Source organism: Struthio camelus, chromosome 10 (assembly GCF_040807025.1).
Source record: "Struthio camelus isolate bStrCam1 chromosome 10, bStrCam1.hap1, whole genome shotgun sequence".
Classification (NCBI taxonomy): domain Eukaryota; kingdom Metazoa; phylum Chordata; class Aves; order Struthioniformes; family Struthionidae; genus Struthio; species Struthio camelus.
Window position 1 is genome coordinate 7,176,525 of NC_090951.1, and position 25,923 is coordinate 7,202,447.

General features: G+C 43.9%; 1 protein-coding gene across 7 annotated transcripts in view; it reads left to right on the forward strand.

Moving 5' to 3' along the window:
* Positions 1-25,923, forward strand: part of MAF (MAF bZIP transcription factor) — a 194,578-nt gene that overhangs the window by 27,652 nt on the left and 141,003 nt on the right. The gene's annotated exons all lie outside the window — the stretch shown is intronic.

The following is a 25,923-nucleotide window of genomic DNA, read 5'->3' on the forward strand; positions in this document are numbered from 1 at the left end:
CTTTAGAATAGCACCAACAGTTTTGACCTTGCAGAGAGCACTCGGGAAGCTTTGTACCTCTTGGTCCATCACTGGTGTGTCTTTCTGAGTGTCTTCTGCACAACATTTGGGACCTAGGCAGGGAATGTGGCTGATGTAGTTGGTGGAAAACTTGACTGACTCCCAGGCTGATCTAACAGCTGCATATTGAAAGCTGGAAATTGCCTATAAAAAAGGTGCAGGCAAAGCTTCTTGCATAGTTGTATGGATTTTCTAGTATAAAGAAAGAATGAAGGCACTAATCGCTCCAGCCTTCTGCTGAAGCCTGTTATGGTCAAACTCCAGGGGCATTGACTCAAACACCTCTAGATTAGGAGCTCCAGAGGAATTTTTTTCTGTTATAGCAAGTGAAGGTGACAAAGGTGAAAATGTCCTTTCTGTCCTCTGAAAACCTTGTATTTTCCCTCTGCAAAGGAGACCTCTTCATCTCCCATCTCTGAGAGCCTCCAGCCTCGCTGACTTCTGCTGTGTTGTGGGTGTAAGGGTGAGAAGTGATCCCTCATGGCTGTTGTGAAGTGGTTGGAAGACCCCCCTTCCCCATGCCAATACGTGAGCAATACCATGCCCATTCACAGCACTCAGCATTGCTTTATTTGGATGGGCGATACCCAATTTGGGTTGGGGATAAAGGGAATTAGATTCAGCTTCTCAAAAACTTCAGAAACTCCAAGTGTTTCAGCCGTCACTAGCTGGTAGTTTATTTTCAAAAAGTTGAGTGTCTTTGCCTGATTTGAAGTCCCTGGACCACAGGACTCTTGTCCTTTTTTTTTTTTTTTCCCCCTCTTTTTTTCAGTTTTCCTCAATTATATTTTAATTTCTATGTTGAAGCCAATGGGGTTCCAGGGAAAAAAGGTCTCTATTTAGGTATGAATTACTTCTTTCGAAAAAAAGAACAACCCCTGAGAAAACATTACTTGGTACAATCAAAAAAAGACTGAAGTTTTTCGGGCAGGCTTTCAAGGGCTCACTTTTTTTTTTTTCCCTCGAGTGTGTAAAACATCTTGAAAATAAACCAGCATGTTTCAAAAGGAAAGATAGATGTGTCTGTTCAAATAGACATTGCATTTGGAATTGGTGCCTCTGGTTGCTAAACAGAATCCTTGTTTAAAATCCTCATTAAGAACTGTGACTTGCCACCAGTTTTATGAAGATCAAGTAATTTACTTTTCAAGTAAATTAAAGCAAATTTCTCTGTGGTGACAAGTCAATAAAACAATGGAAGGCTCAAGTTTTTCAATCACCCAACATCTGTTCCTTGTTTTCCTCTAGATCTAAATGCCCTGTGTACAGTGATAGGTGAACAGAATGAGAGCCAATAGCTGTGATGTGATTTTTTTTTTTCTTTTCTTTTCTAAATAACACTGTAAGCATTGTCCCTTTTTGGAAAGTGTAATTTTATAGTTTCCTGTGGCAGCAAATTCAGAGCTCCATTGACATGGGAACGGTGACAGTTGACGGCTTTGATTCTGTATTTTGTTGCTGGAAACACAGTGAAGTATTGCAGAATAATGTAAGTGGTGAGCCACTTCTCAGAACGCCAGTCAGCGCAAATGAGATCCTCGTCTTCTGTCCGAGCCACCCACGCCACTGACAAACACCTCCGAAACAGAGGGTATTCAGATGCTTTCTGAGCAATGGTGGGAACTAGGTTGTATAAAACCTCATTGAAACCACTTCCACATTGTACCCACGCTCAACGTGTTTGTCTTGAAACATTGTCTCGGGGAAAAGCTAGCAGATGAAAAACAAGGTATTAGCCCCATTTTACGTTTCAACAAGTGCAGGATGCAAACTGCTATGTATTTGTTTTAAATGTTCTTGAGGATTTGGCATTTCTTGGTGTGAGAATTGGCTCCCTGCTGAGTGAAGTGTTTGAATGTGGATTTGCTCTGTGTGGGAAATGCTGGCACAGTGGAAAAGGCAGGGGAAAACTCAGCTGGGAAAGTAAGAGGGGGCTGGATATTTTTCACTTGGCGCAGAAATCTTTTCCTATGTTCTCTCAAGAGGGTGGTTTGTCTTGGACAGGTTAGCGTTGGCTTTCTGAGTGACAGAGGAAGACAGGAAGTCATTACTGGATGCGTATGAAAATTAGAGAGCTTTAGATCATTTTAGAGACTTTAAAAGAAGGTCAGTGAAAGTCCAGAGGCTTACGTTGCCTGAACTATCCAACCCTTTGAAATCCGTCTTCTCTCAGACATATGGCTATGGACCCTCTCTTTCCAGGTGTAGATTCTCTTTTATCTTATGACGTCTTCTTCTGAGTCTTCAAGTTCAAGAGCTTTGACGGGAGTGGTTTGCCCTCACGCAGATCTTTCTGGGGCCAGGAAATAGGCTGTTCTGCTTTATAGGAAAACAGTAATTAGGTCTCTACCAAATTCAAGGTACCTAGCTGTGGAGAGTAGGCTGCTTCTCCTTTGCTGGTTCTTCTAGAAAAGGGCTGAGAAATTCTCTTTAAATGCTTCTCTGGTGCTATGCTAGCTTTTAATACACTCAAGTACAGATATTGATTGAGCCATTCAGAAATCTATTTTCTCCAAAGGATGAATGCTGTTGCAATCAGATCACCACATCTAAAAAAAATAACAAGACGATTTTGGATGACCAAGGAAATAGAGACGTTTAGTCCATGCTAAGAATTTTTTTTTGTAACTGCTGTCTCTATTGATGCCTTTTGCAGTTTAATAAGCGAACATTGGAAGGTATCATTTTAAATGGCTTTCTCTGCTCTCTTCTTGTCCATGTAAAGCAGTGAGGCACTGAGTCAATGGAGGAGGCCGATGAGTCACGCAACGATGATGTCGCTTTCTGGGGTGTTTTTCACATGCTGTCATGCAGAAAAGAGGTGATGATGTTTGGATGCAGGGTTCCCACTAAATCCAACTCATGTCAGTAGTGACCTTTGCCGTAGTTTCAGTGGCCTTTGGATGGATCCTTTGCTTGTTGCTGTTGTCACCAGGCTCAGGCTCATGATATTCTGGAACTGTATATAGAGAGACAATGCACAGATGCATCTTTTAAGACGAGTGCTTCCTGGGCAAATGCTGAGTCCCAGTGATCTGCATTCAGTGCAGAAAAGGAGCCTACTGCAGTTAGGGTCACTCAAGACTACCAAAACAGGATGATACCATGCCCAGCTGGAACAAGCGTTCTGGCGGCTGCTTGCCCTAGGTCCCTGGCAGCACTGAAGCCAGGTCTGTTTAAGCAAGCTCATTTAAAATTGAAAGCCTTTTTTTTTTTTTTTTAAAGTGTCACAGTATTTTTTAGATGCCAAGTAGAAACCAAACAGCTCAGACCATTCAGAGCCAACTTCCTTCAGCATATTGATGATAAATAGAGAAGAATTGCCAAGTGGTGTGCAGGTTGACCTTAATGGAGTGGTCTGTGTTCTGGCTGAGGCCAGAAACCATGATCGCTCCTGCCATAAAACGACCTTTGAGAGGTTTCTCGGCAGGAAGAAGGTCTCCCTGAGTTGTACAGTCAGAAGCTGTGAGGTCTTCCTCCAAAGCGAGCAGAGATCACTAGCCCTTGGCAATAATTCTAGATCCTCATGGTCCCCATGGCCTCATCAGAGCCATTAAGAGGATAGTCTTTCAACAACAGCGGTTGGTTTTGTGCTCCTTATATTAATCTTTGTTATTATTGTTATTTTGCAGTTATGCAGAACCAGAGATAGGGACTTACATCCTTGGCTCTGACTGTGGCATGTCCATGTCTGAACCATCTGGAGAGGTAGTATCTGGAAGGGATGAAGAGTCAGTTCTCCACTGCACAGAAGGTCCTTGTGTATGAGTGTAGGAGGCAGATTTGGTTCTGGGACAGCACTGCAGGCCACAGGTGGCAAAGGAAGGACACAGGCTGTTTATCAGGCATTATGATTTGAGCCTTGGTGATCATATATTGTGACTAGACTTCTGGACATGGGAGCGCTCCTAGATGTGGCCACATGCCTTAACTCAGTGGCAAAATGAGATCCCAAGGGGCCATCCTGGCTGAATGCACAGCCTGATTTCTGTGGAAAGGAGCCCAGGAGATTGAGACGGAGTTGTGGCACATTCCCATAAGGTCCTTCACCTGGGGGATCAGAGGACAAGATCTCTGGAGCACTGCAGAGGGACCTGCCCCACTGCTCAGACTTCTGAAACTAAGCATGTGAAGCATACCAGGGGCCCTGCCATTTCATATTAAGCTCTTCCCAGTCATAACTAGATTTCCAGAAGGGAAACTTTTGTTGTTCTACCTGGGAACTATGTCCTTTGTCTGAATGAAATGGAAGCTGATTAGAAACAGAAAGTGAGCTGAAAGCATCATTCCAGTCAGACAGGACTCAGGCTGGGGAAAATGTTATTAAACTTTGGTAGGAGAATTTGTGATCAAGAGTGGGGTGCAGAGCAAGTCAAGTTGGGACCAGAAGGGTGATTTTTCTCAGCTGAAACTTCCCTAGCTTGTTTGAGCAATACAATAGCTTTTTTTTCTCTCTTTTTTTTTTTTTTATTTTACTGGACTTGGTCATGTAGAGTTGAGTTCTTGCCTCTTTGCAGGGATTGGTGCCTATTTGCTGCGGTATTTATTGTTATCCTTAGCAATAAAATCCAAACTTTTAATTTTGAGGACGGGAAAACACAGTTGTGCAGAGCCAAATATTTTGGCGTGTGTAACGTCTGTTTATTGCAAACCTTTAGTACAAAAGGTCACAAATGCAGCTATTGGAGTAGTCTATTTCTTTACATTTTTCTTTTTGTCACACAAAATACATATCTCTTTGCAAATTCCTTACGTTTGCGGCTTGTTATGTGACTAGAGGAAAACTGTAAAAAGCCTCAGAGAACACTCCTGCCCACCAGTGCCTACCACAGACTTGTCTTTCTTTTTGCCTTTCAGGATCAAATCAAATTCCCATTAAACCCAGTGGAAAAGTTTCTTTTGACCTTAATGACAGTTGTCCTGAGCTGTTAATGCAAGCATGAAACGGGTATATTAAAGCACAAAATTAATTTTATTCAAAGGGAACCTCATTCTGTGAGTAGCTGAGCATCCCCTGCCATATGAGAAGCATCCTTGATATCTCCAATTTGGGAGACTTGGCTGCAAAGTTCCTCCTGGGAGGTGCTTAGCCATGGACAGGATGATCTTTTTGCCTTATGAGCCATTTTGTGAGCTGATGCTGAAATACATTCATGTGACTGTTTGAATTCCCAGGTCATACAGTCTATCTCGAGGTCTGCTCAGAGATGAGTGTGAAATAATAATGCTTTCCACTTCCTGGGTGCCTTTCATATTAATTAGCCCTCCAAGCACCCTTGTGAGGCAAATAAGAGATGGATGGATACAGCTCCTTTCACGTGCCAGTGGAATCCAGCAGCTGTCTAACTACATAAAACAACATTGCCCGCAGTTTGGGGCAGATTAGGAAGTGGATAACATACCTGTATCTTGTTGAGGGAGCAGAGAGAATTTCGCTAGGCAGAATTTAATTACCTCTGCTGGAATTTGGCCAGTATGTCGAGGCTTGCCTCCCTCCTTTTATTGCTTTCGCCGCAGAGCCTGTAACTCCATCAGGTTCTTGTCCCAACCAAACGATGACCCTTCGTACGACGCTTACCCCAACACCGTGCTGAAAGTTTGGCTGAGTGCACATTTGCTGGGAGAACAGGCGGTCTCTAATTGTACCTCCTGCAGTGTCCGAGCCTCCTCTGGGTCCATCGTTTAGGACCTGACCTGCTCTGGCCTTCTGGTGATGTCTTCCAGGGCTGTACCCTGGATGGCAGTACTGGATGGCAGTTCCTGGTAATGGGGCTTTGTGTCGGTAAGGGACGGATAATGTTAAGCTGACTTTGTTGATAGTGCTCTTACCTTTATACATGAAGGTGTTACGATCCCTCTCTCTGCGAGGGGCACTTGGGATCAGATCAAATCTGATACTACAATGTGGCACCAAAAAAGGTGTTTCAGTGTGAGAACTGCTGCTCTTCAGAGACAGGTTTAGAGAGTGAGGTCTTATGTATGCCATAACGAACGCCTCCATTGTATTTCTAGAAAAAGAATCCTTTGTCTTAACCGATTTGAAAATATCAGAAAATAAGGCCAAAAATTTCCACCTTAGGCTCCAGTGGGTGCAGGGCTGGGGCAGAGAAGTCACTTCTGTGACTCTGCATGTGTCGTGTTTCCCCAGAGGGTCACCCTGGCACCTTTTACCTCGGTGAGCAACGTCCTGTACCGGATATCGGGATCCATCTCTGGTATCCTCCGGGTGATCAGAGTTGCAAAAATCAACTCCTTTTTATTTGCTGCTGCAGCCTGTAATTCTGGAGAATAAAAATGTTGAAGCTAGAACTCAAATTTTACCTATTTTGTCTTAAGACTTTTTAATAAATCTCCTGACTCTCTTTAAAGCTTCAAAGAGTGCAATTTATTGTAAAACTACACTTACTGTATTTTATGTCCACTGTAATTGCTTGTTTCATCTAATTCAGATTATAGTCGTGTATAACAAGGACTAGCTCCAGATAGAAAGAGATGAATTACTAATCAAGAAAGTTTTGAAATTAAGATTTTAAACATACATACGAGATATATGTGCAATATTTAGAAACAGATCTGAAAGGACTTATGCAACGTGCTTTAATCAAGTCTTGAAAAGAAAATGACCAATACATCAAATCTGGGAAGGAAATTGACCAATAAATCAAACCTGGAAATGAAAGTGACAGATAAATCAGGTTCAAAAAAAGAAAACAACCAATATATCAAATTCGTTGTATATTTATTAAAGTAAGGAATTGCTTTGTATGTGACTGTATCTGCATGCTACAGTCATGCTAATTAAATACTTGAAATCCTTCAGTAATGAATTATGTGTACAAGCGTGCACATGAACGCACCTCTATATACCTACACAGAGTAAACATACATATCTCTTTGCAGTCTTTGAAGCCACACTAACAGCATGTAGTATTTACCTAAATCTTCTAGATGTCCCTCAGTTTGTGCCTCACCATTGCAATATCTGCATGTTACTAGAAGTGAACAACATATGATTCCAGCTCTTTTAAAAACAGTAATTGTTAGTACAGCCTAGATTTTTAAAATGAGGAGACATGCCTTGTTCTGAAAGCTTTCTGCTTTTGTTTTCTTATTCTAATTGTATACTAGCAGCAACACAAACTCCTTTGGCTAATTCACAGAATTTTGACAGACAGCTTGGGCCCAAAGCATATTTTCAAGATCAAGACTATAAAAATCTCACTATGGAAAAATCATCATTTGCCTCACTGACTTTGATTTACATCTCTGTTACAGAGCCATGAAATTTAAAATAAGATGACCTAAATTGTCCTATAATAATGTGGGCATGGATGGATGTATACTCCTGGTGGCAGAGTTTCGCTGTCACTATACCAAATGAAATCTAGTTTTTAGTGCCAATCAGTTAGGCATCATTAACCCTTTAAGAATGTTATTAGCATTCACACAAAGCTTTTCATCATATAACAAGTGTTTTGAGACTAAACTTGTTGAGGTCGAAGAATCCAAGCCACTAAGATTTAGGGCTTTTTCGCCCTCTGCAATAATATGCAGATACTTGCCATCAAGTGAAATATAAATTATTAGCAGTGATTTTTAAAAGGCTTGTACAAATGTAGAATTTAAGTTAAAAGCAGTCTTCCTTCTTGAGTTGTGCTGAAGTTAGGCTGGAAATATGTCCCTTTCCCCCCTTGCATCTCTTTTTTTGCTATATAGTAGAAAAATTGCTGTGTGTGTGAATCAGCCAGGATCCGGGAATGAAAATTGCTTTGCTTTTGCTATTACATTATGGTGCTCTCCATTCTGATTTTTTTTTTCTCAGTTCATGTTGTTCTTTTTGCAATAAGTGTATGTTTGAATTGAATTGAAGAGTAGCGTATTAAAGAACTGGTTTTCATAGCTGTTTATGTCCTTTCATCCAGGGAAGTGTGAGAAAAGCAATCAAGGTTTGAGATTGACATGCTAAAGCAAGAACTATCAGAGAAAGCATCTTGCCGTTGGAGTGTTGAATATTTGCATACCTAGTTTGTTTGAATTAGTCCAGACTAAACCAATGTATTTATAGAACTAGCTTCAGCCTGCGGTCAGGCCTTTAAAGAAGAACTGATTAGTTTAGGGTGAAGTAATTATTAATCTGTTCCCCCAGCCTTACGTCTCTTAGTATGTCAAAATGAAGCATTTATAACCCTGACTTTGTGTGTTATTCAGACTTCCCGTCACTGTTTTTCAACAAATGGCATCTAGTTGACTTGTGGTCTTACAAGTGGGACTGATGATGTGATATAGAGGACCTTAAAAAGTAATTGCAAAGACAGGAGGAGAAACTACAAATTAAGGTCACCATAGGAAATGGAAAGCAGCCTCACATAAAAGTGAAATTTCCAATCAGGAGCTTTTGCATCAAAATGCAATCCTGATGCAATCAGGAGATTTGCATCAAAAGTGTTGTTTGATTTGTATTTATTGCGGTATCAATAAAGTGATGTAGGCAGTGGTATCGTGTTCAGTAACTTCTCTTGCAGGCATCTGGGATGAGCTTCCCATGAGAGAAAAGTGGACAGCAAGCTGCAAGACAAGCCACGCTTCCCCTCACAGAGCGCGCCGCATCGCTGAGCCAGGATTTGGGAAAGGGGCTGCTTGTGCAGCTCAAATAAAATTTCCTGTGGCTTTGGGTTCTGAAGAGCCCACGTTAACGTTTTGCTGATGAGTGGGCACGGCCCGTGAAACAGCATGGATTACTCGCTGAGATACTCAGCGTGTCCACACGGGAATCTGGTGGGGAGGACAGTCAGTGTGAAGAGAAGGATGAGGATTTAGAAAATCAAGTGTACATATTCCATGACTGAAAGAAACTTTTAACAGCTGTCTATGAATCTGAGCAGCATTTATACTAGATGTACATATAAGTAATAATAGTACAGGGAGTAATTTTCTCTGTGGCAGGGACAGTGGCACTGATAGCATGAGGGGTCGGTGTCCTGGGCTATAACATCCCCACTGCTGAAAATCAGTGGAAATAAAAGAAGCCAACAATTCTGTGCTGGCACATAGCTTAAAACACCATTTTCCTTCTTAGCTTAGCTCTGAGGTGGCTTTTCAATAGGAAACCTGTATCATCAGTCAATAGAGATTCATTGTCAACTCCAGATAATCCAGTCTTGGAGACCTACAGAAATTTTCATGGCTGTACATTCATTTTTGCTTCCTGGACGTGGTTAGCACTGGGATGCAGTGACGCCTTTGACAGCATGTATACGATGGCTGATTTGTTCTCTCCTATGCTAGCTCTTCTGCTTTTATGGACCAAAAAGGTCATGTAAAGGAAAACTTAAGCGTATCTCCAGCTGCTTTGATTTCAGTAAGACTCAGATATACGTGTCTAAGTATGGACTCAAACACTTTAATGAATCAGGATCTAAACTCACGTTAAATTCACATCTTAGTAAGACTAATGCTCAGGAAAGGAGAGGTTATTTGTTGTTCTGTCCCAGTGCAATCCGTTTTGGTATAACACGTTTTACAGCTATATGTAAATTCGCAATGGTATATGAAATACTTTTTCCCATCATATGCAGTCTTTGCCACTACATTGTCTGAACCTTATCTCAGTAGAAAAGAGCATTTAGAAAAGTACACTAAAAATATGAGTGTGGGCTAAAGACTTAGTGGCTGAAAACATAGAAATTATTTTAATTAAAGCTTTGGGGGGCTTAAGAAATTTCAAAAAGAAACTGGGAAACATCAAAAATTCTGACATCTGAAATTCTGATTGTTTTTTGTGTTGCAGTTTGAAAAATGAAAGTAATGGCTTTAAAATATGTGCGTTGACAAGATGAGGCTTTTGTTCTGACAGCTTGTACGTCAGGTTTTGGCATGATGGAGCTGGAAGTGGTGGAAGTTAGAATTTGATAAAACAAGCTTTTTGGGGTCCATTCTCTAAAAGATTCATGTGTGCTGCATGATTTCAGAAAAAAACCCTGGAAATGGGGTGTTTTTTTTTAAGCTGTATCCAGCTATTAAAAAATAAGAGCGTAAAATGTGCTGTTTATAGACAATTTGAGATATTGTAAAGACAGGAATTCTGCTGTAACATTGTCACTGTTGAAATCAGCTTATTTGCTGCAGTTGTGCAATATTTAGGCATGAGGAAAATAACAGGTGAAGTTGGATGTAGTTTCAAACGTTCCTTAGAGCAGAAAAGAATATTTCTGAAGTTTGACTGTTTTGTTGTTATCTGCAGTTTTCCCTTTTTGCGCTATTTTTGCCTTTCCCAAACAGTACGGAAGTATCCGGTGTGATGTGAAAGATTTTTAAGTGGCTTTTAGAGCGTTTTCCTGATTTTTAACGCAGCTGGGAGGGAACACACTGCTTTCCACGGTCAGACGGGAGAGTACTTTGCCCGTGGTGCCTCTCCGGCTGCCGGATGCGGAAGCTCGGGGAGTGTGAACCGCCGGGCGGCGGGAGAAGGGCTCCTTGTGCAGCTCCCGGTGCACCTGCGGTCGTGGGGCGTTGGGCAGGCGGGCTCTCGTGGCTGAGCTGGACGGGCCGGGAGGAGAAGGTGACATGAGGGGCCCGAGGGCTCTCCCGCAGTGACGAGCTCTCGCAGCCAGAGCTGTGAGGCCTCGGCGGTCCTGGAGAGACATCCGTGCCTGCAGACGGGTGAGGAGCCTGCGCGCTCGGCTGCCGGGCTTGAAAATTTAGGGCAGGTTATTTCGCGAAGCGGAGCGGCGACGCCGAGCGGCAGCGCCGGGAGGAGGCCGCGAGACCGGCCGACGCGGTGCTTCTGGCTCCCGTTGAGGTCGCCGCGCGCCCGGCCCGGCCCGGCCTCGTGGTGAGGAAGAGCCAAATAAACCCGCTTTCCCGGCTCGCGCCGTTCAGTCTGACCGTTCGGGGCCTTTTGCTTTTGCGTCAGCCCCAAGGCAAGAGGCGCAGAGCCTGAGTTTTGGGGGAGGAGAGGGAAGGGGCGGGAGATGGCGAGGCTGCGCTCGCGTCCCCTCGCTCTCCAAAGGCTTAGCGAAACAAAACAGAGGAAGAAAAGGTTCCAGCAGCGGGGAGTGAACGGCTGGAATTTCCTTAATATTAAACTAAGCTTTAGGCAGCAAGCCTTAACGTGAAGAATTATTTTTAATTAATAGCTTTTCCCCTACTTTGGAGCTCAGCGGGAGGATCTCCTTTGCATTGCACAAGGAGAGGAGATAGGAGCAGTCCTGGTTTTGTAACTGATAACTATTTCAGGCCAACTGCGTTGCCTGGAATAACTTTGTATTCAGAAAAAGAACAAAATGTTACATCAAAAGATACCTCCTTCTGGTTCTTGGAGTTAAATTGCCTTTCTAGATAAACCTGCAGCCTGGCCAGAAATGAGTTGATGGATTTTTTTTTTTTTTTTAAGAGTCTCTTGGCCAAATTATTCTCTCTTGTGCCCCCTCTCCCTCACCTCTGCCTTATCAGCATGGCTTTTGGCCCCAAAAGGTGACCTTTGAAGGATGCCGAGCGGTCAGGGATGGAGGGGAAAGGGGGCTTCTTCCCTGTCCCTGGCTGCCAGGGTCCTCTACCAAAACGAGCCAAGATCCAGATGGAAAAAGAGACAGGAAGGTGTTGTGAATTTGTATTACTTTAACACAATGGGTTTGTTCAGAGACAGTTTTCAGGCAATAAATGGCTCCTTTGTGTTACTTCCCTCCCTGCGGTAGCTTTCCGAGCTGTATATGTGCATATCATTTTGCCTGTGTATTAACAAGCAGGAAGGCTCCCCGGCTCCGGCTACCACTGCTTTAAGACTCCTTCCTTCTCCTCCTCTCCCTCTTCTCCCCATCTTCCAGCACCTCTTGCCCCAGCACACAATTCAAACAAAATTAGCAAAGTAAGTAATGAGTTTGGGGGAAAAAATAACAATCTCTTTCTTTTGCTTCCCTTATTCGGAGAAGGGTAAGAGACGGTGCAGTGCATCTTTTTACGAGTGGCTTCATGGGAGTCGGGACGTTTGCTTATTATCCTGCAGCCGTGTAAGAGGGTGATCGTCATGGACTATAAAGTAACGGGAAGTCTCACAGCCCCACCAGCTCGGTAATACAGTACCTTGCTCACACAGGAGAGAGGGATTTATAGTGTTGCCTTGTATTTTTTAACATATTTTCTTCTGCCATTTATTTACAACCTAGCCCATCAGGTCTTGTTTTGTCCCCTGTCTCCCTCCCCTCCTATCTTAATTCTGCCTACTCCTTTAGGAGCGTTGGAGCCAGAGCAGTAGAGTCCAAAAAAAAAAAAAAAAAGTAGGTTTAGGGGTTTAGATGGGTTTTTGTTAAAGCCCAGTGTCTTTCTCTTATTTAAATAAGTATAATCTCCGAAGGAGTTTTGAGTTGCCGCTTTTCAAAGCAGTGGGGTGTAGTTGCGTTTTATTAGCTGTCATTGCAGATCTGATGCAGTCATGTCTGAGGCCGTAAATTCCTTGATGCTGTCAAGGCAGGGTAGTCGCAAGCAAAGATGGGTGCCTGCCTTCCCTGGCACCGCTTTGAAAGTCAGCATCTGCCCGCTGCTGAAGATCGAGGCAGGATTTCTCCGTTGGTTCGGTGGTGCTCACCGGGTGATGGTGCCCCTTCTTGCCATGGTTGAAGCATTAGTAACTATCGGATGAAAAGGGATGGTCGGAGCCGATGCAGCCATAGCCTTAATAATTAAGCAGCTGTTGTGACACACTGTCTCTCGGTTAGCATTGGAGACTGGTCCCTGGATCCCTTGCGCTTACTTGGATCCTCGTGATAAAAGCGTGCGGCGTTGCGTTACTGACCGTGGTTTGGGGTTTGGTACTATCTGCTCCTCTTCAAACAGCTCTTGCATAAGCTGCAGCACTGAGTTAACTGCGTGGGGTCAAAAAGAGGACATTAAATATAATCAGCGGTTCTCTTAATCTTGGGAGAAGAATCCTCACTTGCTTGAATGTGTGCGCTGATCAAAGTGTGATAGGAGCTGAGACTCCATGCAGTAAAGGCTATTTCCCAGGCAGGCTTTCTTTTTAGGGCAGAAAGGAAAAGCACCAGGAATTTTGAATTGCTGCAACTTTTCCTCTTGTGGTTCAACTAATGCAGCATCTAGAATCGACTACACCTGACCAGCGCTTATCCATGTTAACTATCAGCTAACATAATCTGAAGCCCTAGGAAAATAGGTTGTAGCACAGATGTAAGACACTGAAGGAAGACAGTAATTTTTTCCTGTAGATGGGAAATGCATATGTTGCCTCACTCACTTGTCATTACTGAAACTATAGGTAGGGACAAAAATAGAAACTACTGACAGCTTGATTTCTTCATGCTGGCACTGAGCTACAGCGGAGCTCTACAAGACCCTATAAATATGCAAGCGAAGGGAAATCCTACACAAGTGCTATCATCCTGCTATAGGACTGAATAGAATAAGCTTTATTGCAACCAAACAGTATGGACAGAGTCTGCTTTTCAGAGCTTCCCTATCTAGCAAACAATGTAAAATGTGAACCAAAGGCTGCTAATCTGGCCTGTTTACTGGGAACAGTTCCAAAATATATTGTTGGAAATGACTAGAAAAAGCTTTCCACTGCAGCCCTTATGGTGCAGCCCTTTCTTCCTTTTAAAGTGAAATGTCCTTGCAGAAATTAAACTCTGGGAGAGAGTGGGGGTGGGGGGGGGGGGGAAGCAAAGGGATAACTGTGGCTTAAAGCACTTATTAAAATTTGTGGGGGATGCAGTGTGAATTGCAAGCACAACCCCTTCCCCCAAAACCTAAACCAACAAAAACAAGCCAACTCCATGAATAGCTCTTCCTAGCTTCCTGCGCATTGATTATGTATGTTAAAGGACAAGGAGCCAAGAGCCGCTCTGTTTTGCTTTGCTTGGAATATTTTTGCTCGTTTGATATATAAAAATCAGGGGCGATGCCAATGGGAGGCTGGCGAGCTGGCCACCGTGCGGGTTTCTGCTGCTGGCTCGCAGTGGCGCACAGAAACGAGAAGTGTCCGACTGTGTGAACGCGGCTTCCCGCGCCGACTGGCGGGGTTCAAAAGGCTTGCACGGCAAAAATAGGAAAACTGCTGATGGGCTGCAAGCAGATGGGGATGGAGGGACGTCCCGAGTATGTTTGCCTGTGCTCATGCTATATGAATAGCCAGAAGGTGAAACCAGAGTAAAGCAAAATTCAGAGGGCCCCAAAGAATTGGAAAGGACCCCTTAAAAAATGGAGTCCTTGAAGTTTTCATCTTTATTCTTCCGTATTGTTCTTGACAGAAGTTATTATTTGTACCATCTTGCGAGCGCTGCCAAGTGTGTCTCCTCTCAAGAGGACTCCGTAATCCTCTTACTTGCATTCACATCTGTAAAGCAGCTACATCTCCCCCGTTTTTATAAGCTGCTGTTGTAAGTTTGCTTCCGTGATTTAGCTGCTCTCACTTCTTCTCCGAAGGTGGCAGCTGATCACGAGCTCTTCTTCCTGGTTAGAAATAAGCAGCGTGCACAGCTACGGGGTAAACTTTCCTATCTTCCTCCTTGTGCAAGCAGAAAACCTTGACCCCTGCGCTGGTGAAAGCGAAACGTTTCCAAAACACACAGGCGATGGGAGATGCGTCTGTGTTTGGGCCCCTCCAGTTTAAACGCGGTTATCAAGGAAACCGTGAGCAGGAGAAGAGGACTAGTCCCTGATGAGATGTTCGACTCAGTAGCAGTTTGTTGGCCAACTTGTACTATATTAATAGTGTTTTATTGTCTATACTGCAAAGCACTTATGGCTTAATAAACATGGTAATAAAAAAAGCCACGGAAGTTTGAATTGGAGTAAGGCTCAGAGATCAGACTTTGCTGTGATCTGAGGTCATTGACTCTCCTATCAAATCATGTCACCTTCATTAGTAACTGAACCGTTGACCCTTAAACTCTAGTAGCTTTCTTCTGTCCTTCCTCTGATTTCCTAAAAACTGCAGTTTTTATTCTGTCCGCTGCACACTCTTAAGGGCTGGTGTGATTTATACTGGCTGAGGGACCGAACCTCTCTTCCTCCCTGGGTCTTAGCTCTTCCATCCTAAGCAGCTTCTTAACTTTTCCCATTTTGGCAGATTTTACCCCAAATAGCTCTGTGTAGCTCGTGTCGTACAAACAGCCGTAGATTGGGGCGATAGAGGCTGCGCGAGTGCCGGCGGGTGGCACGGGCAGCGTGGACTTGGAAGCAGAGCGAGCAGCTGAGGAGGGGCGAGCGGAGCCCGGGGTGGCTGGCTGTTCATTAAATACAGACCTTTAACAGGCACGAAGGCAGCAGTGCCCCGTCCCGTCTCGGGGTTTTGTTGTTCTTTTTTGTTTTGTTTTGTTTTAAGAGGTGATCTTTTTTGTCTCTTTTAGAAAGCTGACCTTTCTAAATTGGTCGGCTTGAAGTCAGCATGGGGAGGGGGGGACCAGAGGCAGCGCCAGTATTTCATTGTGTTGTCCCATGCGCCAGCCTCGCCTGGACAGCCTCCCCCAAAATCTCTCCAGAGTTGCTAGAAGTGGAGAGAGCAGTGTTTTAATTTTCTGTTGTCTTGCCAAGTTAGAATGGGATTAAATGCTCTCAAGGTCTCTGGACTATCACTTTACCCAAAACATCCATCCCAAGCATTCAAAGAGGCTCAGAGACTCTGCATAGCTATTTATTTTAAATGCCTGATTAAAATTTCATGAAAACAGGAAGTCAGGGGAAAAGAATAGATTGCAAGAACGACGAAATCCAGGGCTTTGTCATTTTTAGCTCAACAACACACAACAATGAAAAAAAAACCCCAGCATGTTCAATTGTAAATAAGAGATTTTTTTCCTACAGTCGTACTGAGGCCACTAATAGCATATTTTGTCATTGGCTGGGGAGTTAATGAACTAAGAATGATATGTGGTTTTTTTACTTAACTTATTACATAATTTTGATTTGATTTAGAAATTGTCACCTTAAGGTAACCTAAAGCTACTCTACTTAAACCCCACAAACATTAAGATTTTTTTTGATACTCATTGTTTTTTCTATCTCAGCAGTAATAAATTTCACAATACCACATCCTTAACAATGCTGCAGCTCTTCTAACCTCCTATCTTTCTGGCTTTTCAATGCTTAAGCATATCTAATGATCAGAATAAATGGAGGGTAGGAACAAAAGACTGATTTTTCTGAATATCTATCAAATGCAAAGCGTCTTTACGGTTTGTTTCCCTTCTAGGGAGTGTTTTTCTTGCGCACAACTGGATGTCCTCCTTTCACAAGGAAAAATCCTCTTTGCTGAAAATATGAATCGAAAGCAATGTTTAGCCAGGCTTCATTCTGAAAGGATTTAGAGCTGGAAGCACAGGCCATTGAGGCCCTCTTGCTGCCTTTTGGCTCTGGGCAGCAGGACCTCTGCTAAATGCCCCTCTGCCAGTTTCTTGTCCCTTTGCCTCTTTGCCTACACCTTGTTCCCTGCCTTGTCAGCTGTAGGTCATGGGGCACTTAGGAAGCAGCGGTGTCACAGTCTGTCCCGCTGGGTCGGTCCCACCAACAGTAGATTGACGCTGAAGTTCTTTATTAGCCTCTTGCTGCAAAGACAGTGTATGTAGGCGTCTCAGCTGGAGTGCACCTAGGCTCCAAACATGGAATAATTATGATAGCTTAATGACAAAGTAAGTTACACTTGCCAATGTCAAATTAATCCTGTCAGTGTATACGTCAGTGAGAGTGCGTTGCTTGGTGTGCCTTATAATGTGCATGATACCACGTCCCTCCTGGCTTCTGTTTCACATCGCGTGGTCTTCCTGGTGCAGATGCTGTTTAGCCACTTGCAGAGCTCTAATGCTACCATGGGGGAAAAAGAGAAAAAAAATATTACAATATACTGGAACAAATGAGGCTAAAACCTTGAAGTCTTTGTTTGTAAATCATTCCTCCTGCAGATAGTCATGCTTTTGTGGCCCAGCGCATTCCTCTGTTATTCCAAGTGTAAAAATCTTACTGAAATTTGATAGGAATTATTACTAGCGTTAGTTACTTGGCTGGCTAAGTGTGCACAGGTAGTAAGACATTTTCCCACAAATGACTTTTTCCCCTGTTAGATCAGTCCCTGGCCAGCTGGACATTGGGTATCTTGAGGTGAAAGGCTTTTAAAGTGTAGCTTCATGGCTTTACCAGTTTACAAGACCTTTTCGTAGCTTCTCATCTGCTAATTCTTTGCATCAGAAGGAGGAAGAAAACTGGCTGCTGCAAAATGCCCCTTATGCTTTAAGAAAGTGCCTCTCTGGGAGACAAAGCAGCATTTGCGTAGCTTGGTGCCCGCCTGCCTGCTCCGGTCGCCCGCGCGGTGCCAACATGTCACAGGTGCGCACCACAAGGGACACTGCAGCAAATGTAATCGGGAGGCAGGTGGCGGGAGCTTGGTGGCCACAGCGCGGTCGTCCCGAGGTGCACCTGTGCATCTGTTAGACAGTGAAGTCTTTTTTTCATTTCTTTTATTTTTCATTTGTTCTCAGTCGGTTGAGAGATTTGAGCTGCAGGAAAAACTTTCCCACCCCCTGAACGCGCCCAGGAGAAAGTTAGCGAGGGTCCTAGGAGACCGGGAATGACGTGCCGAGGGGTGGTGGCAGCAGAGCTCAGGGAAGAAAGACCAGGGTTTAGGTAGAAGTGGGTCAAGTGTTTTTAGAAACTCGACAGGGCCTTTCCCTCCCTCACTATCGCTGTAATATCAGCGCAAGTTTTTCCTTTTCCGATACCAGCCTGCTGCAATGGCATTCCCGCACTGTGCTGCGGCCAGATTCCTCGCTCGCTCACGCGCGCTCTGCTCGCGCCGCCTTCGCTGCCAGCTTCCAAGAGGCAGAGTTGAACAGAGGTTAATATAACCTCTGTTATGTTAATACAATTAAGGGAACCTTTGTCTATCCGCTAGGAATCCTAACGAACAGTATTTATTCTGTCTCTGGAACAAGCAAAGGACCCGGCATGCTCACACCGCGTTACAGAGCCTGAAAGCAGATCATACCAAAGAGAAGCGCACTTATCTCTGGGGTGGAGTATAAAACTATAGCACAGCATACCAAATCAGGCTGTAGCAGAGGGCGACAAATGCCAATTCTGGTCAAAGCTATGGGGAATGGGATTCAAATAAGCAGACGCTCAGTGCTGCCGACACACAGAAGTGAAGAGTGTAGTACTGCAAAGCTGCGTGTAGGTTTTAGCATCCTTTAGTGAACAAAATCTTGCCTTTATATGAAGGATATGTAAACAAGACAAGTAACAAATTAAAAATGTGTGTGTGTTTTTTTTTTTTCTAATGCTTCATAATCCCGAGGAGAGGATTTTCCCTGTTGTTTCAGTTCCCAAATACACTAGTCAGCTCTCCTTTTAGTGTGGAACTGGGCTGTGCCACGCTCTGCAGACATCTGGGGTGATTTGCATTTGAAGCTGCTGGGACGATTCCCTTTCCCTCGCTGGGCTCCCTACCCGTCCCTTCCCTCTGGCTGGTGCCACCTTTCCTTGGCTGTTTGTTCGTTCCTTCGCAGGCTTTTTCCTCCCTCCCTTGTTCCCAGGCGACTTCTCAGGGAGCTGGCAGCGTGTCCGGGTTAACAGAAAGTGTAAGGTTTTGATAACCTGCAGCAAATGTTTTCTGTCTCCCGGAAGAGTGCTGCACTGAAAAACAATTTGCAGAAGACAGAAGTGGGGATCTGGTTTCATTTTTGGTGCAGCTACTACAGTTTCTGGCTGTAAACTCTGAACAGCAGCGTCCTTGTATCGTTCCTCATCAGCAGAGATCCTTGCAGGCAAATGCTGCGTTATTGCTCCATCCCATGTGGCTTTTTTTTTTTTTTTTTTTTTTTGATCAGCACTGTTCTGACCCCTAAACCTTCTGGAGACACCACGGTTGGTTACTTGGAGTGACTTAGTTTCTTTTATATCACAAGTGAAGTTTTTAGGCTGGGCTTCCAGATAAAATAAAGGAACGAAAATGTAAAAAGCAGGAGTTAGGAGGAAGGAGACGAATTTCCCAATAGATAAATTATACTTCTATTCCCCGGAATGATCTAGGACAGCTGATGGAGGTTAATACTCTTAAGGTACAGGAGTGTTTCAAATGTGTAAAGAATCCTTTGTCGATTCAGAGCTGTTTGCTGTGGTGCCCTTTCCAAATTAGGATACTGTGGAGCAGATTGTGAAACGATGATTTACATGACTTGAGGATTTTGCTCCCTATGATTAAACACGATAGGACTTTCTTTGGTTGCCTTTAAAAGTATATTATAATTAAAGTGGTTTTATAGAGTTTATTTCAAAAAGAATTAAAATATCAAGCAAAAAGTGCGTTACTGAGTCCTGTGCAAAGTGCAATAAAGCTAAACGTCTTTAGACTCGCAGCATTTTAGAAATGGAAATAAATGTTAAAAGTGCAAGTCAGAAAAATATGCGATATACCTTTTTTTTTTTTTCTGGCAGGAAAAGGGAAACATGGAGTTTTGTTGGCTCAGTCTTTCTTTTGCAAAGGATTTAGTGTTGTGTTTTTACCTAGCTGCATGATATACTGCAGTGAAATGCACAGAAATTCGGGATTAGATATGAGTTGTAACATATAGTAAATTTTATGCTGCGAAATTTAGAGTGTGCCAAATGGCTAGCTACATGGACAAAAGAGTAGTGTGAATAGGTTAGAGAATTATTAGCCTCTAATAATAGATGATATACTATATATCAAGTAATGACTACTTACTATCCTGCATTTATCTGTTACATGATGTCCTTTTTAATTACCTACCCTGCCACCATCGAGGCCAGCAGCTGGTACCAGCAATGCTGCAAAGCTGCTTGAGCTCGCTAGCTTCCCCTCTTTCCTTTTCTCGCACAGTGAAGTGGAAATATACTCCAATCTATGCCGTTATATTTGTTAGATGTGCTTTTTTTCCTGGGAAAAAAAGCATCCAGAGCATCTCTTTTTTGGACAGTTGCTTCCAAGGGAGGCTGTCTTATTGAAATCATCTTAAATGTGCTTCAGGCTGGTGTATAGCAAAACTGCCAGTTTACCCTGACTGTGGATCTTCCTGTAGCTTTTAATTCCTTCTGCTGTTTGTCTAGGTGAGTAGCAGATAAAAATAGATTGTTAGATGAGTCTGTTGCGTTTAATTATATTCATAATGAGCATTCACCATCCTTAATTCAATAGTATGGTATACCAGGGGGAGGGTAGGTTTTTAACCTCGTTTCCTAAGGAAATGAGGCATATACAACCACACCGCCCATCCACCTACCTGCAGCCTTCTCCTACCAACTTGCGAGCTTCCTTCGAGTGAATTCGAAAGAGGAGAGACATTTCAGATAGTATTAAGCGCTTGCATTTCATGAAAATCCACGTGAGTGGAAGAAAAAGCTCCCCTGTGGCGTCTGCGCCAGGGATGGAGCCAGCTCGGCAGTTTTTCCCCTCCCGTGGGTCCTGCCCGCTGGGGCAGAGCGGGACCAGCAAGGCAGGAGCTTCTGTGAACCTAATTTTGTGCTAAGTCTCGCCGGCTTAAGTTCAATGCAAGCAGCATCCTTGTTTTGATGAAATCAGAACAGAATTAGGCCTAAACTTGCTTTCACAGGTCACGGTGAAGTTCAGTTGCAAGCTCACTGCTGTTCTGTTGAATCCGCGGCTTTGCTTATGCAAAACCCCCAAATTTCCCCTGTAGTGCCCCACAAAAGCAGCTCTCTTCCCTACCCTCGTCCTCCCGTCCTCTCCCTCACCAAACACTCCTTGAGCTGGCAGTACATTAATAAAAAAGTGCAAGTTTTATGGGACAAAGTAAATAAGGCAATTCATATATCATTCCTAAGACACCCAGAAATGAGGCAGAGAAAAATAACCATCCGATATTTCATATGAGGATATTTCCATGAGTCAGCTCATTTTCAGGTTTCTGGGCTTCCAGCTGCAAGCTCTGCTGTGCTGGCTTATCTTCTGCTTGAGTCCTGGCATGTGGCAGAAGTAGCTTATAATTGGCTGTGTTTCCCCTTTGTAAATGGTAATAACAGAGCCTTTATCAGAGGAGAACGGCTAAAAATTTGGATGTCTTTAATTTCATCCCAACTTGTAATTTTTTCAGGCCTAGCGTTACATGAACGGGTCTCAGAGCTCCTTGTTCTGGCTGCAGAGCTGACAGCCCTGTGGATGATTTTTGTAGGTGGGATGTGCAGCTACTGAACTGCCCTTCAGCCGTTCCTGAACGGGTCCTCGTAGAGCTGCGTTTATCCTTAACCCTTATTGGCATGGTTTTCATAAACCCCTAGGTTATGGAAAGCTGCACTTATTGCTGCTCTCACCTTGGCTGAGAGAGGCTAAGAGAGAGACTCATGCGTTTCTTGTGGCAGCACTGATGTTTATTACAGGGCAAAAATGCAAGGCATTTTCTATGTATTTTAATTCATTTGAGGTTTTCAATGAACTCACTTCAGCCTTCTGTGCTCCTCCTGAGATTGCTTCCTGTGGATTTTAAAATGACTAAATTTAACTGAGGGGGGAAAAAAAAAAGCTCATTGAAAATGATTTGTAAAGACAACTATGCAAGCATTATGGAAAATAAATTTTAAATTTGCCCATGGTAGAAGAATTTGGTAGATCTAGGCACAGGAATGATGCTACATGATTTATTTGTCTAGTCACAACTTGGACTTTGAATAGATTCTGTCAAACTGTTAAAAAAGAAAAATTGTATGGAAATATGGAAATACATTACTTGAGGCATTCAAATCACAAATATGTTTGAGGAAAATTGCAATCTGCTCATGGATATCCTGTGAACAGAAAAGATTTCACATGTGCTTAATATATTCTTTTTTGGGGAATTAATTGTCCACCAGTCCTCAAAAGCATGGGAGATGGAGGAGTGGAATGGGAGCTATTTGCAGCTCTTAGTGGGAATTAGTGGCATGACTATATTATAACAGTCATAATTAAGCTTTGTACTTGAACAGTGCCTTTCCTTTGGGAATCTCAAAGCACTCTGTCAAATTTGCGGTGAAATCCCTGGAAAATAAATGATTTCCCCACAGTTCTGCAAAGATTCAGCGGCAGATCTGAGAGCAAGCCCCGGTCTCCTGACTCCTGGGCGCTGGCTCTAGCCTGGAGGAGCTGGCTTATTCCTCCCGCACAGCTAGGGCTGGAGCCAGGAGCGCTGCACTTGGCCATGGGCTGCAGCACCAGCCCTGCCGTGCTTCGAGCTGGTGCGTGGGACTGTGCTGAGCCGGAGCAGTGTCCTGAAGGAGCAAAGAACAACCCTCTGCCCCCTGCTAAGTGATCACTTTTTGGCCTGATCGGTTCCCTGACCAGGTGCCGGGTGTTTGCTCACACTGTGCAAGGAGAAAGCGGGGATGCAGGCGTGGGAACGTGCAGACGGGATGGGGAATGCAGGACAGAAGGTCCTTTCGACAGCAGCCTGCCCTTAAACGAGTCTCAGATAACAGTGGGAAAATGCACTTAGTCATTCTGTCACCTTAGGGAAGTCATAACTAGTCCCATAACTAGTTTACCCACCTATAAAATTGTATAATGATACCTCAAAAGGACTTCTGGAGACATTTTTTAATGGCAAAGATAACCAGCAATTGGGAAATCTTGTCTAGGGATATGGTGCGTTCGCCATCATTTGAAGTTTTTTAATCAAGCCTGAAGTGCTTACTGGAAAACTAAGTTCTACTTTATCTCAACTTTTAGGGCTTGTGCAAGAAATGCGAAATATTTATTATGAAGGAGTCGTTGACTAGATGATCACATTGGTCTGCTTTGTTTAAAGTTCGCAGGGTTAAAAAGCTGTGTAATCTAATATGCTTTGAGATCTTTGGAGGCGCGGTCCCTATGGATTCAATGCAATGAATTAACCTCCTGCAGTAAGCTGATTTGAACTCTGTTTATAAGACAAGGAGTATATTGCATTATTAGTTTGTTTGTGCCCTTACCTAGTTTCACAAGTTTGTCCAGTTTGAACGAAAAACGAATCAGCTTCATTTGGCTCTATAGACAGAGCAGGCCAGGCAGAAGCTTTTTTGATCTGCGTGCCTGCAGAGGATGGCAAAGTGTTTAAAAGACAACTGGCCTTATGTTATTGAGCGCCTTTAAAGCAAGCTGTGCCGTGGGGCGGCTGGGATTCCCGCAGCTCTCAGGGCAGAGGACCAAGGGTATCCCACCAGAACTGGGACAGTTGGCAACCCTCGTTCCTGTGCCGACTGTGTGAAATGCACTCCATTCCCCAGAGCTTACAGGCACAGTTACGAGTGAAGCAAAGATGGCAGGAGTGACATTCCCTTGCTAATTATAGCGTGTTCCCATCTGTATATTTGGTGTTATGTCACCAACTCCAGCCTGCTTGTTTCTAGCAGGGAAGTACTGCTGCAGGCTGAAGCTCAGCGCAAAAGGCTCTAGACCTCTAGTAATGTTATATTTACCCGTTTAATGGGGGCGAAACATCCACTGCTCTGTTTCAAGTGATATTAGTTGGAAATCTGATAGGGCATTGGCTAAGGCACTTTTTGAATAACTCAACAGTCCATGTTTAAAAAGCACTTGGGTGTGAATAAACATAATAGACTGCAGTGGCTGCACATCCCATTTAGCACCGATGGCTCCATGATCGATCTGCGTATGGCAGCATAGCCGCGAGCTGGATCTCTTCCTCCCTCGCAGGTAATATAGGAGAGTAGCTAGCTCCATTGCCATCAATGTTCCTCTCTTCCTCAGGATTTTTTGGGCAGTGGACAATCAGGGAAGGGTTTGATGCACTGTAGGACGTGCACTTCACTCCCCAGTGATTCCCTCAGAAGATATGGGGCCGGAAACGTCCCTTCCAGAGCTCCCCCTAGGAGCGTTTCTGTTGAACTCCCTTGAGGCTATTGCGAGCCCTCCTTGGAGCCCAAGTACAGTCCTAGAGGCCATATCCCTGTTTCTGCTGGTGACATTTCCTGGCTCCTACCTATAAAATCAAGATACATATTTTACTGTTATTTGAGACCTTAATTTTGCTCATTTAAGGTGTCACTTGCTAGTGCAGGGAGTCCCTTCAGCGCACAATGCCGATGGGGTGCTTCATTGGTACGAGTCGTATTTGGGAGCTGTATTGATGAACCTGCTGCTAAAAAATGCAGGACTGAGATTTTTAATTAGTGTAGAGATGGGAGCTTCCAAATCTCCTATGGTCAGAGAGTTCTCATAACTTTACATTTATTATAAACTACAAGTAGCATTTTTTTTTGCTTTAATGTCTGTATTGCTCTATACAGTGTTGGAAATCCAAAAATAAGAGCACTTTGCTAAAACTTGGAAGCCATAAAGTGAAAATAGACCATGAACAGAAGTAAAAATGGACTTTTCTAATTTTATCCACTGATTTGGATAATAACAAAGAACAAAGCAAAGAAAAAAAACCCAAAGAAACACCCTAAATGGTGACAAGGAAATCAAACTCTGAAAACCATCTATCTGCCTTTTTGTTTGCAACAGTGGTAAAAAGAAGATAAAAAACTAATTACGTAAGGTTTGAAATCCATCCCAAGTGCAGGCTTACATGAAGAGGTGCAGAAGCACCATGCACGAATACATTTCTTAGGACTTGCCCCTGGATGTGTCACCCAGGCTGAAGGCCTCTTTGTGGTAGGGGCTGTACGTCCAGGTAACAAGGGTGTTCAGGCACGACAGAGAGGGAGACAGTTGTCTAACCACTTTACGGATGAGGAACTGCGACACGAAGAAGGGCCATGGTGTCTGTTAAAGTCAAGGAGAATTTGTACCAACATAAATAGGCTTCGGTGTCTTGTCATACAGGAAGCCGTTGGTGGAGTAGGAATTTAACAAGTTCACAACTTAACAAGTCCCAGCCTAGTGTCTGGGCTACCAGAATAGATTTTTTTCTCAAACGCTATTTTCTTAGTAATGTCAAATTTCTGTTTCTCTGTACCTAGTGTCAGCCTTGCTTAGCAAATGAAGGTAGTCCCAGAAAACTCACAAATAAGTAAGCTCTCCTTCCTGTTGTGAAAGCAACCTCCTACTGTCTTGTATATTAATCTTTTGCCTGTGGGGCACTGGAGAGGTTAAATCTTCTGTGCATGGCATGGTAATTTTCATTGCTTTCATTTTTGGGAACTTTCTCCGAGTTTCTGAAAGGCTTAGCACAAGCTATGAAGGCTCCACCTCTTTGTTGGCCCTGTAACCCGTGCGCAGTTCAGCTGAGGCTAGGGGATTTGTGTATAATGATTTGGAAAAGTTGTGAGTATAAATAGAAAGGAATTTGAGATGTTTTTCCCCTCTGTAATTCAACACTCAATAGCTTCCCCTTCCACCCAGCACATAAGGTGCTGTACCAAAACCATGGAAAGAATTTGTGGAGCTCCAGCTCGAGGAAGTTCATAAGCTAGCAGGCTTTTCTCGCTCCCTCTCTCTCTCTTTTTTTTTAAAATCTGATAAATATCCTCCCCACTGGGGAAGAGTGCCATCAGAGCCAGTGTGGAGGACCTTACAAATTTGCACCAGATCCCCTTATCAGAAGGGTTTGCTTTTGCTCATCTTCCCGCGGTTTGGCCATGCAGGGAGCTCGGTGGCCAGTGCGGCCCCATCCCGAGGCTCTGGGGATGCTCGAGGGCTCTCACCTTGTTTGCAGCCCTCTCTGCCCGGACGCAGTCATACTGCCAGGGATACTCTGACCTGAATTCCCAGCTATGAAGTGGCTCCTATGGTGGCGCAGCTGGTGCTGGGATGGAGGGGCTTTCCCCATGGATGCCTACCCCTCCGCCAGCCAGGACCAAGCCCCCGGGAAGGGGCCGCTGCAGTTTCCTGCAGCAGGGCACGGCATGGGGCTCCGGCCCATCACTGCCCGGGAGCCCTGATGTGCCTGCTAGCGTGGTACAAAGCCC